The sequence below is a fragment of the Triticum dicoccoides genome, chromosome 2B (genome assembly GCF_002162155.2).
Source record: "Triticum dicoccoides isolate Atlit2015 ecotype Zavitan chromosome 2B, WEW_v2.0, whole genome shotgun sequence".
NCBI lineage: Eukaryota > Viridiplantae > Streptophyta > Magnoliopsida > Poales > Poaceae > Triticum > Triticum dicoccoides.
The window spans coordinates 202,522,669-202,542,276 of NC_041383.1; positions in this window are offsets into that span (position 1 = coordinate 202,522,669).

A 19,608-nucleotide genomic window follows, 5' to 3' on the forward strand; every position below is an offset into this window, starting at 1 on the left:
CAGTTTAAAAAAAAAGAAAATGATGAAAATGTCAAAAAAAATAAAAGAAAATAAGTTTCCCATGTGATATGTGGTCTAGTTGTTGGGAAAATTTGCAAATATGAATTTCGACTTTATTTGCAAAATCTCTCGAAAATTTGTAAAAATGGGCATAACTTTTGCATACTAACTCGGATGAAAAACTTTTTTATATGAAAAATCATCTACTCGAAAAGTTACATCCAAATTTGGTTTGCAAATGAGGTCCCAGTTTACCTTACATTTCCCTCCAGAAACCTTGTCTGTGCCCGCCCAAAGATATGCACGGCGGATGCTATCAATTTTCTAAAGGACCTCCACTGGGATGTCAAGAGGAGTGTCGGTGTCAAAACCGACAGATCTCGGGTAGGGGGTCCCGAACTGTGCGTCTAGGCAGATGGTAACAGGAGACAAGGGACATGATGTTTTTACCCAGGTTCGGGCCCTCTCGGTGGAGGTAAAACCCTACTCCTGCTTGATTAATATTGATGGTATGGGTATTACAAGAGTTGATCTACCACGAGATCAGAGAGGCTAAACCCTAGAAGCTAGCCTATGGTATGATTGTTGTTCGTCCTACGGACTAAAACTCTACGGTTTATATAGACACCGGAGAGGGTTAAGGTTACACAGAGTCGGCTACAATGGGCGGAGATCTTCATATCGTATCGCCAAGCTTGCCTTCCACGCCAAGGAAAGTCCCTATCCGGACACGAGACGGAGTCTTCAATCTTGTATCTTCATAGTCCGGGAGTCCGGCCAAAGGTCATAGTCCGGCCATCCGGACACCCCCTAATCCAGGACTCCCTCAGTATCCCCCGAACCAGGCTTCAATGACGACGAGTCCGGTGCGCAAATTGTCTTCGGCATTGCAAGGCGGGTTCTTCTCCAGCTTTACATACTTGTAGAATAGTGTCCGGCTTCTGATAAATGCTGCACTCCTTGGCTTCCACGCCCAATAAAGGCCATTTTCCACGTGTCGAACGAATGCGAAAAGCCAGGGTATTTTTGCGTTTTCCCCCCTAATGACTCAAATAAGCTGTCTATAAAAAGAGACGGGGATCTAGATCCGAACCACACCATCTCCCCTTCGCAAGCTTTCATCGGAGCACTTCTGACCAAAAAATCCATTCCATCATGGACAGCCGACGCGGCTCCTCCTCTCGCGCTCCCAGCCCCAAGCCTGGGGATTGGGAGAGATGCTCCATCCCGCATAGTGAACTCGTAGTGCTTCAATCCAAGGGGCTCCTCCCCCAGCATATATGGTCCCAGTTCGAGCCGAGATCGCCACTTATAGCGGCGGAGAGCAAGCAGAGAGCATCCCCCATCCCTCTCGAGGAGAGCGGGTATGCCTAGTCCCTTATTTAATAAGAGGACTCGGATTTCCAATTCATCCGTTTCTCCGAGGGTTGCTGCAGTTCTGAAGGAGATCCATCCATGCCTTATTTTGAATGTTGTAAACCAATAGTGTTTCATTTTGCAGGGGAAATCCTTGAGGCGGAGTGCCGGGCCCGCGGAGGGCAGCCAACAAGGGCCGCTAAAGCCAGGCGGGCAAAAAAGAAGTGCGACCAGATCGAGACTCTGGAGCAACGGTACAGCGTGCGAATTTCACGTCTAGGGTCTATGCCCTCAAGTCATTCTAACGCCCATCTTCTCCTTAGGAAGAAGAGAGCCCGCCGGACTATATCCACCGGCCAGACTTCAAGGCCGGGTCCGGAGGCGGAGGCAGACACAAGGCGCGCGTCGGGCGCTCCTCCGACAGAGGATGCAGACGGGCTATCTGCCACCAATTCAGAGGTGGAGAGTGCCATGAACCACAGGCATCGCCGGACTGTTCTTCGGGATGCATGTTTTTCTCCAGAGGCATTAAACACCTTTAATACAGGAGATGCGTACCTCCGTGCCGCTCAAAATGGTCTAGCCAGAGCCACGGAGCAGTATGTAAAAGACATACGGGTGAGTAAATCTGATAGTTATATATGTCAGTAGCCCCCGAGACTTGAAATAGTTAAGATAATTGTTTTAAGGATCATATGTTATGCAGGGTCTTACAGAGAAGAACACGCAACTGTCTCAGGAGTTAGCGGAGTGCAAGGCATAACTCGAGGCCGCATTGGCCGTTTCAGCTATTGGCAAGGAGACCCCCCTCAGGTAATGTATGCTCCCAAAAATAATTCCATTGCGAACTGCGGCATGTGTGCAATGCTGACGATAACAATGCAGATGAAGCCGGAGTAAATCCGGACAAGCAACAACTCCTATGCCAACTAAAGGATGGCGAGAGCGTGCTGAAAAGGGTGAGGCAAGAGAAGAACAAACTTCAAGACGCCAATACCCAGCTGGGCGAGGAACTAAAGGATGTTCGTATCCAGGTGTCTGCTTCCGTAAAGGAGAATCGGCGACTTCGACGCGGCATTTTTAGGAAGTGCTTGAGCGAATTCTCGAAAAAAAAATCAGCGAAGAAGTCGATTGACAGAGCTATGTCTGTAGGTCTGCTGACGAGTCGTCCTGCGGAAGAAATGCCCGATTCAACGGGAGACCTTCTTCCCGAGCTGTTGCAACTGAACGAACGAATTCGGCAGGCAATGCAGAACGTCGTTCAGGCTATGTGGCCATCCCTCTCCATGCCCCAAGACCTTGGGGAGCTTGCAAAGAAGCTGGAGGGAGTGCGGCAGCGCTTCCTGTTGTGGAAGATATCGGCTTGCCGTCAAGGTGCCAGGGAGGCCTGGGCCATGGTGAAGACTCAGTACATGAAGGCTGACCCAAACCACATGGCCGAGGTCGGCCCTATGGGTCCTGACGGGAAGGAGATCCCTGTCAGCTTAGTATATGGCCAGGTAGAGCTGGCTGCAAAGTATTCCCAACAGGACTGTAAATTAGACCGCCTGTTGGATGGTATTGAAGAAGAGTATACCGAGTCAGATTGACTCTGTAATTTAAAATGACATGAAAAATGCCTTCTAGCCGGATTGTAGATCATTTGTCATTGCGGACCTTTTCGCTTCGACCTCCGGACCCTATAGTCTGGAGTGTCCGAATACCCTCTTGATTATCTAAGAATCGGGGTATGCATGGAGACAAGGCGTAGGGGTCATAATTGCTTTAGCAGACAAGTGCCCAACTAGTTATGTTATATTACATGGTTAGTAAGAAACATCTTCCAGGGAGAATAGTTCCGTTAGGGGTTCCTTTCCCTGGGAGGCATGCCCTGATGTGCATGTCCGGGCTGCTAAAAAGAGCAGAAAAGCATCTAGGGGCAGATAAATAAACAAGAAAAATCATCTTTTAGTTCACCGACCGAATATTTCCTTAAGAGCGCTAGCTTTCGGCTTCACCCAGTCTGAGGTACACATCCGGCTGACCCAGCAGTAACAATCGCAGAGGTGCTCCCTTTACCACCTAGCCGAACAAACGGGAACGTAGGGGTAAGCACAGGAGCCAGGCAACCCAGTTTGGCCAGAACTTAAGTCATATTGATGCATATAATGGTGTATAAAAGGTTCATGCGGAAGTGTCATGCATGTTTTGGGCATGAGGCCCGTTTTGTATAAACTTCTGATAAAGAAGCCCCCAGGTAAGATGAGCGTGGGTGGCGCGTCAAGTATGTGCGAACAATGCGCAAGCAAGCCCCTAAGGGCTTGGGAGAAGAAAAAGGGGAGGGCGAAGGAGAGAAATACCAGACAGCTTAATGTGAAAACTAAAATAAAAAGGGGACAGAGGAAGGAGACGAACACGGAGTCCGGCGCTAGGCGTAGAATCTTCGTAGGCGTGCTGCATTCCATGGGTTCGGCTCGAGTCAGTTGTCCGATGCGTTTCGCAGACGGTACGCTCCGTCAGTCAGTACTTGGTCGATTATGAAGGGACCCTCCCATTTGGGCTTTAGTTTGTCCTTTTTCTTGTCCGGGAGGCGTAGAACTAGTTTGCCAACGTTGTAAGTTTTGGCTCGTACTTCTCTGCTTTGATATCTTCGAGCCTGCTGTTGATAGAATGCAGAACGAGCTTTTGCCACGTCGCGCTCCTCCTCCAATGTGTCCAAGCTGTCCTGCCGATCGAGCTTGGCTTCTCTTTCTTCGTACATGCGCACTCGAGGTGAGTCATGTATTATGTCGCAGGGCAGAACTGCCTCTGCGCCGTACACCATAAAAAATGGTGTGAATCCGGTAGTGCGATTCGGCGTGGTCCACAGCCCCCAGAGTATGGAGTCAAGCTCCTCTACCCAGTGCGTGTTTGATTCTTTGAGGGATCACACTAGTCTGGGTTTGATGCCGCTCATAATAAGATCGTTGGCTCGTTCGACTTGATAGTTAGTTTGTGGGTGATAGACTGAAGCGTAGTCAAGCTTGATGCCCATGTTTTTGCACCAGAGTATAACTTCATCGGCCGTAAAGTTTGTGCCGCTGTCAGTTATGATGTTGTGGGGGACGCCGTAACGGTGTACAACCCCGGATATGAAGTCTATCATCGGTCCGGATTCGGCCGTCTTTACAGGCTTGGCCTCTATCCATTTGGTGAATTTATCCACCATAACCAGTAGATATTTTTTCTTGTGGGTTTCTCCTTTAAGGGGTCCAACCATGTCAAGCCCCCAGACCGTGAAAGACCAGGTAATGGGTATGGTTTGTAGGGCGGTAGGCGGCATGTGGCTTTGATTAGCGAATAATTGGCAACCGACGCATCGCTGCACTAATTCCTGAGCGTCTACCCGGGCCGTCGGCCAATAAAATCCGGTACGGAAGGCCTTGCGTACAAGGGCCCGGGCTGCGGCGTGGTGCCCGCCGAGTCCGGCATGAATTTCAGCCAGAAGGTTTCGCCCTTCCTCTTCGGAGATACACCTTTGAAGGACTCCGGTTGTGCTTTTCTTATAAAGCTCCCCCTCGTGGACTTTGTAGGCTTTAGATCGCCGCACTATGCAGCGGGCCTCGTTTTGGTCCTCGGGAAGTTCCTGCCTAGTTAGGTAGGCTAGGAATGGTTCTGTCCACGGGGCAATGACTGCCATTATTGTGTGGGCTGACGGTGTTGTTTCGTTGGCGGAGCCACCAACTGTGTCAAAGTGTTCGGTGAGAGGCAGTGTGGTTGTGTCCGGGCTATTGTTTCCGGACTCTCCCTCCCATGATACGGATGGCTTGAACAGACTTTCAAGGAAGATGTTGGGAGGGATGGCATCGCGCTTGGCGCCAATGCATGCCAACACGTCTGCTGCCTGGTTGTTCTCCCGGGCTATGTGATGAAATTCGAGCCCCTCAAACCGAGCTGACATTTTAAAGACGGCATTGCGATAAGCTGCCATTTTCGGATCCTTGGCGTCAAAGTCTCCATTTATTTTGGATATCACGAGGTTTGAATCCCCGCGGACCTCTAGGCGCTGAATGCCCATGGAGACTGCCATCCGGAGACCATGTAGAAGGGCCTCGTATTCGGCTGCGTTGTTGGAATCCGTCTACATTATCTGAAGTATGTATTGTACTGTATCTCCGGTTGGGGACGTCATAACGACGCCATCCCCCAGGCCAACCAACATTTTGGAGCCGTCGAAGTGCATGATCCAGTTGGAGTATGCTCCGTACTCTTTAGGGAGCTGGGCTTCAGTCCATTCGGTGATGAAGTCGGCCAAAACCTGCGACTTAATAGCTCGATTTGGCTTGTAAGTTATGTCGAACGGGAGGAGCTCGATGGCCCATTTGGCAATCTGGCCCGTTGCGTCGCGGTTGTTTATAATATCATTAAGGGGTACTTCGGATGCCACTGTTATTGAACACTCTTGAAAATAGTGTCGCAGCTTCCGGGATGCCATGAACACCGCGTATGCTATTTTTTGATAATGCGGGTACCGTGACTTGCATGGGGTTAGCACAGTGGACACGTAGTAAACTGGTTTTTGGAGAGGGAACTTGTGTCCATCCGTTTCTCATTCGACGACGAGCACCGTGCTTAGAACTTGATGGGTTGCCGCGATGTATAATAGCATTGGTTCGCCCGTGTTGGGCGCGGCCAGGACCGGATTTGTTGCCAGTATGGCTTTGATTTCTTCAAGTCCGGCCGTGGCGGCATCCGTCCACTCGAAGTGTTCGGTGCGCCGCAGGAGGCAATAAAGGGGTAATGCCTTTTCTCCCAAGAGGGAGATAAAGCGGCTTAGAGCCGCCACGCATCCTGTCAATTTTTGTATTTGTTTGAGGTCTTTGGGGGTATCCAATTGTGACAGAGCTCGGATCTTGGTTGGGTTTGCTTCAATTCCTCTACCGGATACGATGAAGCCCAAGAGCTTTCCGGCTGGTACGCCGAAAACGCATTTTTCCGGGTTGAGCTTGACGTCATATGTTCGGAGATCGTTGAACGTGAGCCTCAAGTCGTCTACTAGAGTATCGACGTGTTTGGTTTTGATGACCACGTCATCTACGTACGCTTCAACTGTTTTGCCAATCTGGTTGGCCAGACATGTCTGAATCATGCGCTGTATGTTGCGCCGGTGTTTTTGAGCCCGAAGGGCATCGTGTTGAAGCAGAATGGGCCATATGGGGTGATGAATGCCGTTGCGGCTTGGTCTGATTCTGCCATCTTGATTTGGTGGTAGCCAGAGTATGCATCGAGGAAACACAATGAGTTGTGTCCAGCAGTGGCGTCGATGATTTGATCAATTCGGGGGAGTGGGAAAGGATCCTTTGGGCAGGCCTTATTTAGGTCTTTGAAATCGACACATAGGCGCCAGGATTTGTCCTTCTTTGGTACCATCACCAGGTTTGCTAGCCAGTCCAAATGTTTTATATCTCTGATGAATCCGGCTTCCAACAGTTTTGCTAGCTCCTCTCCCATGGCTTGTCTCTTGGGTTCGGAGAAACGCCGCAGAGTCTGCTTAACGGGCTTAAACCCTTTTAGGATGTTCAGGCTGTGCTCAGCCAGCCTGCGTGGGATTCCTGGCATGTCTGAAGGGTGCCAGGCGAAAATATCCCATTTTTCTCGCAGGAATTCTCTGAGTGCGGTGTCTACATCGGGTTTTAGTTGTGCCCCGATGGAGGCCGTTTTTGTGTATTGCCTACTCGGATGAGCTTGGTCTGTTGTATTCGGCCTGGCCGTACTTATCATGTCCGGCGTGACGGCTGGCGTCACGTGAAGAGGGGCGCCCATGCGATCCGTAGATCGATCTTGCTTGCCTTGCCTTGTTCTCCAATATGTCTCGCAGGTGTGTTGCGTCTCCCCGTACTCCGGTATGTTTTGAGCAGTGCCGGGGTGCGGCTTGGGTCGAGGGCCTGAAGGCCTCTCTGTCGCGGCCACGGGGTGGCCGATCGGGCGCATCATACGCTGGTGATGTAGGTTTAGTTGCTTCCTCCTCGTGTTTTAGGTAGCTCTTGGAGGGGCGCTCGAGTTTATACTCTTCGGCCGCCAGGACTTCGGTCCATCTGTCGGCTAGCAAGTCTTGGTCAGCTCTAAGTTGCTGCTGTTTTTTCTTGAGGCTGCGTGTCGTGGCCATAATCCTGCGTTTGAAACGCTCTTGTTCGATGGGATCCTCTGGCACCACGAATTCGCCATCGTCGAGGCTTGCCTCGTCTTCGGAGGGAGGAATATAGTTGTCGTCCTCAACCTCTCTGTCGGCCTCTCTCTCATGAGGGTTGGCTCCTTCGTCCTCCTGCACTAAATCCTGCTGGAGGGGGTTATCTTCGGCACTGTCCGGCGTGTTGTTATCTCTGGTGCCGGATTCGCCGTTCTTGCTTTGGCGGGATTTAGAGCGGTGCCGCTGACGTCGGCGCTTGGGTTGCTTCTTGGAGGGGTCATCCTCCGTTTTTTCCTCGCCATCCCCTGCTTTGGGGGTGTCCACCATGTATATGTCGTCAACATCCATTTTTCCTCGCCATCCCCTGCTTTGGGGGTGGCCGAACAGGCCATGAAGGGCCACATAGCTCGGCTGTGGCCTGGAGTAGCCATGCCTGGGAGCTACTTCAGTCTGGTGCGGCGGAGAGAGTGTATGTTTGTCATGGGGAGGAGAGAGTGTATGTTTGTCATAGAGAGATCCCCTGGAGATTGTGATGGGACTACATGGGTGGGAGATCGAGTGACAAGGTGTGTGCATGATAGAAGATGCCCCGAGAGATATCGAGATAGACGTATGGATGGAAGGAGACAATACATGTTTTCCTGATGGCTAGTAAGAGATAATCATACTTAGGAGGGGGAAGTGCTTGCGCCTATGATGGAGTGAGGGATTATGGTACTTAGGGGGTGCATGTCACATGGAGAGAGAACAAGGGCGGAGAGTGTTGGATGGGTCTATATGTATAGCGTGAGCGAGACATGTGTATGTGTGAACCAGGGAGATATAAGGCCAGTTTGGCTTGCGTCCTGAGCATCTTTTGCCTGGCCTGGGGTTGTGGCTGGATTTCATGCACGCTTGTTCGGTTGCTACCCTGTGAAAAAGAAAGCCCGCCTGGCCTGGGTTCCCTTGCACTTTAATTAGCCTGGCTGAACTCCAGACACTGCAAGTAGCCTGGCCCAGGCGACCGATTTCGAACGCCTGGCCGTGCCTGGTCGTGTGGCCACGAGGCTAACAACAACGTGGATGGATATTAGCATTAAATAATTGATGCATGGATTGATTGATGGGACGTTGATGCTTTGCCTGGCCCAGGCATGAACCAAACGCTTCAGCACCACACAAGCCTGGCCAGGCAGAAATATTTTACATCTCACGTCCGCACCAGGCAGTACCGGCCATCAAGGCATGAGGGTCAGGTCACGAACCAAACTGACCAATAAAGTTTGAGAGAGATTGAGCCCCGATAAGGCTGAGTGGTGCGCTAGATAGCTGAGAGGGGGGAAGAGATATTCCATCCGCTCGATAATGCAGTGCATGTAAATTTTTTAGAATCAAACTTTGGAAACTTTGATCAGGTTTACGCAAATGTCATTTATATCTACAATACCAAAGATACATCATACAAAACTACATCTCATGGTGAATCTAATGGTATATGTTTGCCGTACTAGATGTAATTTTTTTTCTCCACGTACATGGTCAAACTTTGTGATGTTTGACTTTTCAATAAATATATATGCTATGGACCGAGGAGAGTGCCTCAGTCAAGACAGATCAAGTGCATGTGAAGGAGAATGAGTAAGTGTGCAAAAAGAGTATGTGTGTGAAAGAGAAAGTGACAACAAACGATAAATTAGAGAGAGTGTGTGTTTTTTCGTTTCTTATGCAAACATATCACACATGCATCTCCGAGATGGAAAAGCGAGGCGAGGAGATACACGAAGATAGCTAGTGTGTGATTGTTTGCAACGGAGAGAGACACCCCTGTAGCACATGTCCAATAGAGGTCTGGCCAACAAGGAACAAAGGTCGAGAGGGACACATGGATGGCATGGATGCATGGGGAGGGAGAGAGGGTGTGTTTGTGATAGAGAGATCCCGTCGAGATCGTGAGGGGACTATATGGGTGGAAGATCGAGGGAGTGTGTGTGAGATAGAAAGATGCCTCAAGACAAATCGAGATAGACCATGCACATGTTTGTGATGGAGACTAAGATTAGGTAGTCATATACATATAGGGGGGACTACGTGTGCCTACAATTGAGTGAGAGACCATCATACTTGGCTAGCTGGGCATGAGATTGTGTGTGTGCGCATGTGAGATGGAGAGAGAATGACGAGGGAGATAGAGTTTTAGATGGGCCTATCGAGTGCGAGTGAGATATGCATGTGTATGTGTGAACCAGGTGGATGGAGAGTTTGATAGAGGGGCGGAAGAGCTCCGAGACGACATAGTGGTGCGTGAGAGAGTTACGGGCAAAGAAACAAGGAATTTGTGTCCGTACGACGAGTGCACCCAAGATATCTAGCTTGGACTAGCTAGAGTATCATACATAGTGTGCGAGAGAGAGACCTATAAATGGTGTATATATGCATGTGAACTAGAAAGACCCCCCCCCCACACACACACAAAGAGAGAGAGATAGATGGGGAGAAAGGGAGAGGGACCAACAAGGTTTTTGTGTCGGATGCGTGCGACAGAATTGAAGATTGTCGGCGAGAGAGAGAGAGAGAGAGAGAGACAGAGAACAGGAGTCCGGGAGAGGGGGAGGTCGTGTTTTATGCATCAAAGACTGATATAAACCATGTTTCGATATAAACTTGCATTCAAATATTTAAATTGGAAAACATGTTGTCTGCAATCCACACATGAACGGATATATGCGTATATCAAACAAGTTCATTAATTTGACTTTCAACATGTTCATGGAGTACTATAATACTGTACAACATGCTACTCGATTGAGGTGTTCAATTTTGGATTTAGTTCACTATTTTGACCTACTGAACGAGCTATTTCATTGAATCGAGATATTTCATTTTGGGTTTGATTCGCGTTTTTGAGTGGGTCAACTATTTGTCATATAGTAAATCGCTAGCAACGAGCATGTAAAAACACATTACTCCCGAGCATCATCTCTCCATCTAAAAAAGAAGTGGCAAGCTAATATTTCAAAATTTGATCCGAGTCAACTTGGTAAGGTAGACGTGGATGCTCATTCTCCCAAAATTTGAACGAACCATTAAACATCCTCTCTGCTCGGTGGAATTCGCCCGAGCAAATAAATGGGAGACGTGAAATTACCGTCCTATGTGGGACACGTATCAATTGGCCCGTTGTACATCGAGGATAGGTTCGTAACTTCATCCAAGCGCGCCTTCTCCTCGGCCGAAATGACATTTGCCGAATAATTCATAAACCATGGTCGGCAAAACACGCTCTCCTTGCCCGAAATAGCTCGCGCCCACTATTTCAAAACACGCTCTCCTCGCCCGAAATCGCTCGCGCCCACTATAGTTCAAAACACGCCCTCCTCGCACGAAATCGCTCCCGCCTACTATTTGTGGAGAAGCAAAGTTACTCTACTATCCCCAACCCTCAGTACACAGACCCAAGCCGAGAAGCCTATAGGCAAGGGTAGAACTGTAACTCCCCCTCACATTTCAGACAAACGCGTCCGTAAGACATGGTTCCACTCCCCTCCCAATTCCCGCCCGCCCGCCCCCATACATACCTCGTGGGCGCCAAATCACCTTCTCCCCGGGAAGCTCCCTTCTCTCGAGCCGCGAAACCTCAGCCCCACCTTCATGGCGCCCCCACCGCACCAATTTCACAGCCGCCCTCCTCCCTAATGCCGGAGACGCTGTCCATTTGCCGTCGTGCGCTGGGCCATGTGCCTCTTACTCCGTGCTGCTGGTATTGCCTCAAAGACGGCCGCGTGAACCGTACCGGAGCCGATTCACCCCCGCCATTGGTCACGGCGCCGGAGCGGATCCAACTTCGAATCCGTCCAGAGTCCTGGCACTGCTTCCGCGTAGCCGTCGACCATCGCGACATCGCTCTTTCCCTGCCACCGGTCGCCACCGCAACCACGCCAACCTCACCAACTCGGCCGCTGGACCTGCCTACTTCACCATGCCGCCAGATAGGTCACACCCTCATCTCAATTCACTTTATTTAGGCGTCAGTTGTCTGAATTTTTATTCTGGGCCAATCGATTCCCAATGGGAAGCAGCACCCCTCGAGGCGGCGGAGCTCCTAGGCTGCCGGTTGGCTGGTGTCTAACGTAAGGGTGCGGGGCCCCAAGTTCGCCGCAGAAGCAGCGCTTAGATGGCTATATTTTAGAGTTGCGTGGGTTGAAGGTACTGTCACCGCCGGATCTAGATGACGGGGAGTCTTTATGGATTGGCCCGGGGGCGGCGCAACCACGACAGTGCGGTGGGGCGGGGAGCGGGGTTTCTACTCTTGGAGGGGCGCTCGAGTTTATACTCTTCGGCCGCCAGGACTTCGGTCCATCTGTCGGCTAGCAAGTCTTGGTCAGCTCTAAGTTGCTGCTGTTTTTTCTTGAGGCTGCGTGCCGTGGCCATAATCCTGCGTTTGAAACGCTCTTGTTCGACGAGATCCTCTGGCACCACGAATTCGCCATCGTCGAGGCTTGCCTCGTCTTCGGAGGGAGGAATATAGTTGTCGTCCTCAACCTCTCTGTCGGCCTCTCTCTCATGAGGGTTGGCTCCTTCGTCCTCCTGCACTAAATCCTGCTGGAGGGGGTTATCTTCGGCACTGTCCGGCGTGTTGTTATCTCCGGTGCCGGATTCGCCGTTCTTGCTTTGGCGGGATTTAGAGCGGCGCCGCTGACGTCGGCGCTTGGGTTGCTTCTTGGAGGGGTCATCCTCCGTTTTTTCCTCGCCATCCCCTGCTTTGGGGGTGTCCACCATGTATATGTCGTCAACATCCATTTTTCCTCGCCATCCCCTGCTTTGGGGGTGGCCGAACAGGCCATGAAGGGCCACATAGCTCGGCTGTGGCCTGGAGTAGCCATGCCTGGGAGCTACTTCAGTCTGGTGCGGCGGCTGGTGGACGCGTGTTCGTGGATTGAGGTCGTCAAGCGCTCCGTCTGTATCGAAGGTGCCCGTTGGGCCCTTGCCCGTGCTAAAGTGCACTGGGGCAAGCTGGACACTGAGAAGCTTTTGACGGACGCGCCACCACCGGGCAAGGAGTATCGCACGCCCGAGATGTATTATAAGGGCGTCCTGAAGGGTGCTCGCCGTATAGCAGATGAATGCTCCAAAGATGTAATTTTTGAGTAGGCTCGCATCTGTGATCCTGTATGCTGAAAACTTTGTTCATATGCTTTAAGCAACGCTTGTTAATTTAAAATATTACCTTCTGTGCGGATGTTTATCAAATCTGAGAGATGCAAGTCGTCGGCTTCGACCCCCATGCCACGAGTGCTGGGGTGTTCGGGATAAACCTGAGCGCTCTTGTTCCCATTCTTGGGTCCATCTAGGGAGGCACTCAGCACAACGAACCAGGCCGTCGGACTTATAATGCTTTATCACTCTCACTTAGCCATAGAATTTTATAATTTTAAATTTCGGCGAAGCCCCTAGTATTCGAAAGACCGAGGTCGGGGCGCTATCCACGCCTAGGCTGGATAAGTCCGGTTCCTCGCTCTAAGCGGTATAAGTCTTTAAGGACTCGAAAAACCTCACGAACAGCGACCGGTCTCTCACACTATCATGATGGTCAGTTTTAGCTTTCTCTACTGAGGTGTAAACCCAGCTCAACTGGGGCACAATCGCAGTAGTTCTCCCAGCGCTACCTTAGCCAACATTGCGGAACGTAACGTACCAAAACATGGGAGCCGGACAAACCCAACTATTAACCCAAGACATGATCCGGCTACCCCTACCATTAATGTCGGTGTCAAAACCGGCGGATCTCGAGTAGGGGGTCCCGAACTGTGCGTCTAGGCGGATGGTAACAGGAGACAAGGGACACGATGTTTTTACCCTGGTTTGGGCCCTCTCGGTGGAGGTAAAACCCTACTCCTTCTTGATTAATATTGATGGTATGGCTATTACAAGAGTTGATCTACCACGAGATCAGAGAGGCTAAACCCTAGAATCTAGCCTATGGTATGATTGTTGTTCGTCCGACAGACTAAAACTCTCCGGTTTATATAGACACCGGAGAGGGCTAGGGTTACACATAGTCGGTTACAATGGGAGGAGATCTTCATATCGTATCACCAAGTTTACCTTCCATGCCAAGGAAAGTCCCATCCAGACACGGGACGGAGTCTTCAATCTTGCATCTTCATAGTCCGGGAGTCCGGCCAAAGGTCATAGTCCGGCCATCTGGACACCCCCTAATCCAGGACTCCCTCAGTAGCCCCTGAACTAGGCTTCAATGACGACGAGTCCGGCACGCAAGTTGTCTTCGGCATTGCAAGGCGGGTTCCTCCTCCGAATACTTCGTAGAAGATGTTGAACACCAGGATAGTGTACGGCTCTGCAAAATAAGTTCCGCATGCCACCATAGAGAGAATAACACTTGCACCAATCTAATCTGCTGACGTATTCCATAGCGTGACCTCACGCCACGGCCAGGCTTTTATTCATTTTACTGTTCCACCTTAGCGCGTTTAGCGAGGCGGTTTCCTTGGCACGTCTTGTCAAAGCGGGGATCGTGTCCCCTTATTCCGGGATTCTCATCAATACGGGCGTGGGTAACCCAACCGCGCCTTTTGGTATGACTCTCTAATTGAAAGTGAGTCCCAAACGGTTACGGGGAGGGCTCTTGGTATTCAACTCCTTTATAAAGAGACCAAGGCTCGATTCCCTCTTCTTTCAATCCAATCGAATCCGCCCCTCGCCTCGAGTTCCAACACTCAAGGTTTCTAGTTTTAGGCGCTTCAGACCTCCGACGATGTCCGGCCCCAACCTTCAAGGCCGGTGGGTGCCTTCCTCCGTTACGGAAGAAGATGTGCGAAAGATGAGAGATGCCAGGTATCTAACCGGCGAAATCTCACATAGGCTGCCTACTCCAGGGCAAGACATTCCTTCTCCTCAGCCCGGTGAGAGCATGGTGTTCACATCTCACTTCCTTCGGGGGTTAGGTTTCCCGATTGATCCCTTTGTGAGGGGGCTGATGTTCTATTACGGGCTGGAATTTCACGACCTAGCTCCGAAGTCCATCCTCCAAATTTCATCGTTTATCGTAGTGTGCGAAGCCTTCCTCCATATCACCCCTCACTTTGGATTGTGGCTTAAAACCTTCAAAGTAGAGCCGAAGATGATCGAGGGGCAGCACGCTGAGTGCGGAGGAGCTATCATAAGCAAGATAGCTGGCGCTCCATGGCCCGAGGGCACTTTCCAAGAAGAGTTCGGCTTATGGCAACGGGACTGGTTTTATATCACAGCCCCCAGGGGCACCACATGGGTGGCGCCTCCTGCTTTTCGCTCGGGTCCCCCACCACAGCGAGCGTCATGGGTCAACGAAGGGCTCATCTGGGGGCCGTTCAAAGACGTGCCCCTACTGCAGGACCGCATTCGAGATCTCCTAGAAAGAGATATTAACCTGACCGTAGTAGCGCAAGTTATGCTGATTCGCCGCACGCTGCCCTGCAAACGTCGCCCTCTCCGCTTGTGGGAATTTAATCCGGAGGGACCGCGAGTCCTCCAACATTTTATGGGCGCAACGCCCATGGAGATGTACAAATTGTTCTTCGGACCACAAGCAAGGTGTCCGGACTTATCCGAGGACGCAGGTCTGAGCTGCAATCGCCAGGATGTTAAGGTAAGTAGCCCCATATTTGGACACACCATCCGTATTTTCATCATTAAGTGGCCCTTTAACAGAGCTATCCTTTGAACACGAGTGGATAGCGAAGGCAAAGCTTATCAGGTGTCCAGCCCCCCTGCCCGAGACCGCGCCGGATCCCGTGTTAACCAGGATGCTGCAGATTATGCTTTCGGCAAAGGGCGAAGAGGGGAACCAAGGAGCTACCGCCTCCATGAAGGAGACTGTCAAGAAGGGAGGAATCGATAATTCTCCCAACCTGGGAAAGAAAAGGAGTGCCTCTGAAGACCCGGAGGAGATGACCTCGAAACGGGGGAAGAAATCTTTGACAGAGGATCCGGCGCCGGAGACTGCCCTGGCCGCATTGCGCCTTCAAAGGGATCAGCTTTCCTCCGAGCCGTAAGTAAAGAGAGGGGCTCAAAAATTAGTGGCATCCCTGTTTTATTTCTGAGGAAGATAACCGAAATATTACCTTGCAGTTCGGATCTCAACCCTTCTCAGCAGAGCTTGTCTTCAGGGGACCTCCGTCCGAAGATGATAGAGAGCAAAACGCCTCCCCTAGCTGCACCGACTTATGAGGCAGGCGACCCTGAGGTGTCGTCTCGGCGGGTTTCTCCAAGTCTGAATCCTGAAAAAGGTCGTCGGGCTAGTCCGGTGCCCTCTGGTGCACGGTCGGAGAGGCTGAAGGATCTGCTCGGGCGGGCATCCGTCTCATAAGAACATCGTATGTTGATGAACACGGTGATAGGAAGGGTTGCATCCGCGGAAAGCGGATTATACGAGGCCGCCAGGAGTTTACTGGCAGGCTTTGAGGTACGTGAAAAGGTGTACCTATTGGTAGAGCCACATAGAATGCGCCCTGTGTAAATAGTAGCCCCTGAGACTCTGTGTGTCGTCAAGAGTGATGGCGCACAGAGGATCAAAATCCCAGGTATAAAATGTTACCTTTTTATGAAGGTGGCGAGGCGTTCGGTGGCTAGCCGGACTGATGAATCTGCCGAGTTAAAGCGGCAACTGGACGTGGCAGATGCCGACATCGCGCTTGTAAATAAGCGGCTAGACGAGGCACAAGGTATGCTCCACAGATATCTGATAAGAGGAGTTCGGTGCTTGTTTCTTACAATATATATGCTTATTGCAGATAGTGCTACCTCCGTGGAGAACCTTCGGGCGGAACTTGCCCGAGCCAAGGAGCAAGCAAGAAAAAGTGATGCGGCTGCCGTTAAGGCGGCTGAAGAGCTGAAAGCCGAACAGGCTGCTCACTGCCAGAGTAAGAAGGCAATAGCCGAGATGGCTGTAAAATTGAAGGATGCTGCCGACCGCTGTAAATTTCTCGAACAAGAAGAAAGGGTGGTTTAGAAGGACCTTGAGAAGATCACTACCGAGGCCAAGGATGCTTGCTCTACGATCAGAGCTATGAAGGAGGAGCTGCGTCAGGCCGGAGATATCACGGCTGGAAAGCCCTATATGTTGTGGATGAAGTTCAGGGATCCTAGGTATGCTCCATTAGACCGGCAGTGGAGTGCGGCAAACACTTATCTGGATGTGGCAGCGAGTGCGGCGGACGCAACCGAACACTTCCGAGGTCGAGGCGACCATAATTTGGAAGAACTGTTTTGGTCGCAATTCCACAAGCCAGAGCGCCCACTTTTGGTACCCGACCGTTTGGCCGCCTTTGCGGAGCTGAACAGGTTATCCGGACTCGCCATGAAATATGTCATGAGTCGTTTGTGGCCGGGGAAGCCAGAGCCGAAAAGTTATTTTGGATTGGTGCAGCAGTTCCTTGGTTCGGTGCCGCATGTCGATGCAATTTAGAGGTCGGCGTGTATAGAGGGTGCACAAATGGCTCTTGCCCGTGTCAAGACATACTGGGCGGATATGCAGGCCAGTGTTGTCGCATCCCAGGATTCGGACGAAGGTCGGGTGTCTGCCAAGCACTACTTTGAAAGATGGCAGTCGTTGGCTTCAGCCCCCACGCATATAATGCGGGGATGTTCGCAAAAAATGCGCCTTTTCACACTTAATCCAACGTCTTGGTCCTACAAAGGAGGTGATAGCGCGGCGAACGAGGCAACCGGACTATAATGCTTTATCACTTTCACTTAGCCATAGGAGTTTGACATTGGGGCTACTCAATAGCCCCTGGAGGCACCGCGCTCTCCTGAATCCGGGGCGCGTGTGTGCCTGACCGGGAAGCGGTCCTTCGTTAATGCGGAGGAATCCTAGAGATTCCGAGAGTCATCGAGTGGTTGACCAGTCTCTTGCTATATCATGACAGTCAGTTTTCGGCTTTCTCTACTGAGGTGCTCGCCTGGCCAAACCGGGGCACAATCGCAGTAGTTCTCCTGGTGCCGCGTTAGCCGATATAACGGAACGTAAGGCAGCAAAACACAGGAGCCGGGCAAACCCAACATTTGACCAAAGACATGATTCGGAGCTGATGCATATAAGACCTAACTCGCGACGCCGAACACTCCCTAAGGTATTCGGTCTTTATGAAGACGGGCCGAAACAGAGCCCGTGGTAAAAAAGCCCCTGGTGTCCAGGTACGCGCAAAATTCTGGCATGGCCACATGCCAAAACGCCAGCCTCCTCCTCTGTTATGGAGAAAATCAGGGGATGTTTTCAACAAGAGACAGTAAAAAAGGTTTACGCAGGGTCTTAATCTAAAAAGAATCCTTGCAACGGGTCCCTACTACACGTCTGCCCCTGTGTCTCCATTGTGCCGTATCCTGGACGGGCGTAGCACGGTGTTCATCTACGAAAAAGAGGAACTTTAGTAAATAAGCGTGTGAGAAATCTATATTAGAATAAACAAAATATAGTTGGAGCAAGATGGGAGCCGCATTGTCTCCTGGCGTAAACACGCGGAGCCCCTTGTACAGGGTTATGCGACTATTAAGTCCATGTGTGTTGATGCTGGACTCGTCTAGCCGTGTCCGGAATAGTAGGGCTAGATTAGTGTGCGGCTGTCCAGGCGGCCGCACCCTTACCCGTACTTTGGGGGTCAATTGTAATTCCCCTGTGATGAGATGATGCCTCGGGGGCCGGGCATTTTAAGTGTAAGGGATGCATAATGCGGTATTGCGTTAAAGCGGGCGAAAGCTTCACGTCCCAGTAGCGCTTGATAGCGACTTACGAATGGGGCAATGTGGAAGGTTAGCTTTTCGCTTCGGAAGTTGCCGGGTGAGCAGAACGTGACTTCTAATGAAAGGGAACCCATACTCTGGGTATCTGGACCCGGCGTGGCTTCTCGAAAGGAAGTTTTGCCACGGCGGATTAGTGCTGGGTTTACCCCTAGTTTGCGGATTGTGTCCTGATATAACAGGTTAAAGTCACTGCCGCCGTCCATAAGACCTCGTGTAAATTGTAGTCCGTCAATAACCGTATTCAAGACCAAGGCAGTCCAGCCTGCGTTCCGGGCCCCTCTGGAGTAATCCCGATGATCAAAGGTGATTGGTTGTAACAACCAGTGGCGGTGCTCCTCTGGGGCTGGCTATATGGCACGTGTCTTCATAAGCGCCATTCTGTTTTGCCTTTTTGTCGTATGAAGTGAATTTACTGTTTTGACTTCTTGTGGGAACTTCTTTTGTTCTCCGGTGTTCTGCTTGTGGGGTGCGTCGTCATCCTCGCTTGGTGTATCGAGCCCCTTGTGTTCGGCATTGAGTTTGCCGGACTGCTTGAAAAGCCAACAATCTCTGTGGGTATGGTTTGCAGGTCTCCCAGGGGTGCTGTGAATTTGACATATTTTGTCCAGGATTTTGTTGAGGTTAGACAGCTCGTCCCTGTCATCTTTGGGCGGCGGCTTTTTCCGATTTTGCCAAGAGCTTTTGAATCCGGAGTTGACTGCCGTGCTCGTTGGGCTGTTATCCTTGATTCGGTGTTGTTCTTTGTTACGGCGCAGTTTCCCGTTTCCATCTCTGGGTTCGGATGTAGTCGGGTCGCCAGTGCTGCTTCTTGCCAACCAGCTATCCTCTCCTGCGGAAAAGCGGGTCATGAGGCTTGTTAATGCGACCATTGTTCTTGGCTTTTCTTGGCCGAGGTGTCTGGCGAGCCATTCGTCTCGGACGCTATGTTTGAAAGCTGCTAGGGCCTCAGCGTCCGGACAGTCGACTATCTGATTCTTTTTAGTAAGGAATCTATTCCAGAGTTTCCGGGCTGACTCTCCGGGTTGTTGAGTTATATGACTCAGATCATCTGCATCCGGAGGTCGGACATAGGTCCCTTGAAAATTTTCCCGGAAAGCCTCCTCGAGCGCTTCCCAACTTCCCATGGTGTTTCCAGGAAGGCTTTTAAGCCAATGCCGTGCTGGCCCTTTGAGCTTAAGGGGTAAGTATTTGATGGCATGAAGGTCATCTCCTCTGGCCATGTGTATGTGGAGGATATAATCCTCTATCCAGACTCCGGGGTTTGTTGTTCCGTCGTATGCTTCTATGTTCACGGGCTTGAATCCCGCTGGAAATTCGTGATCCAGCACCTCATC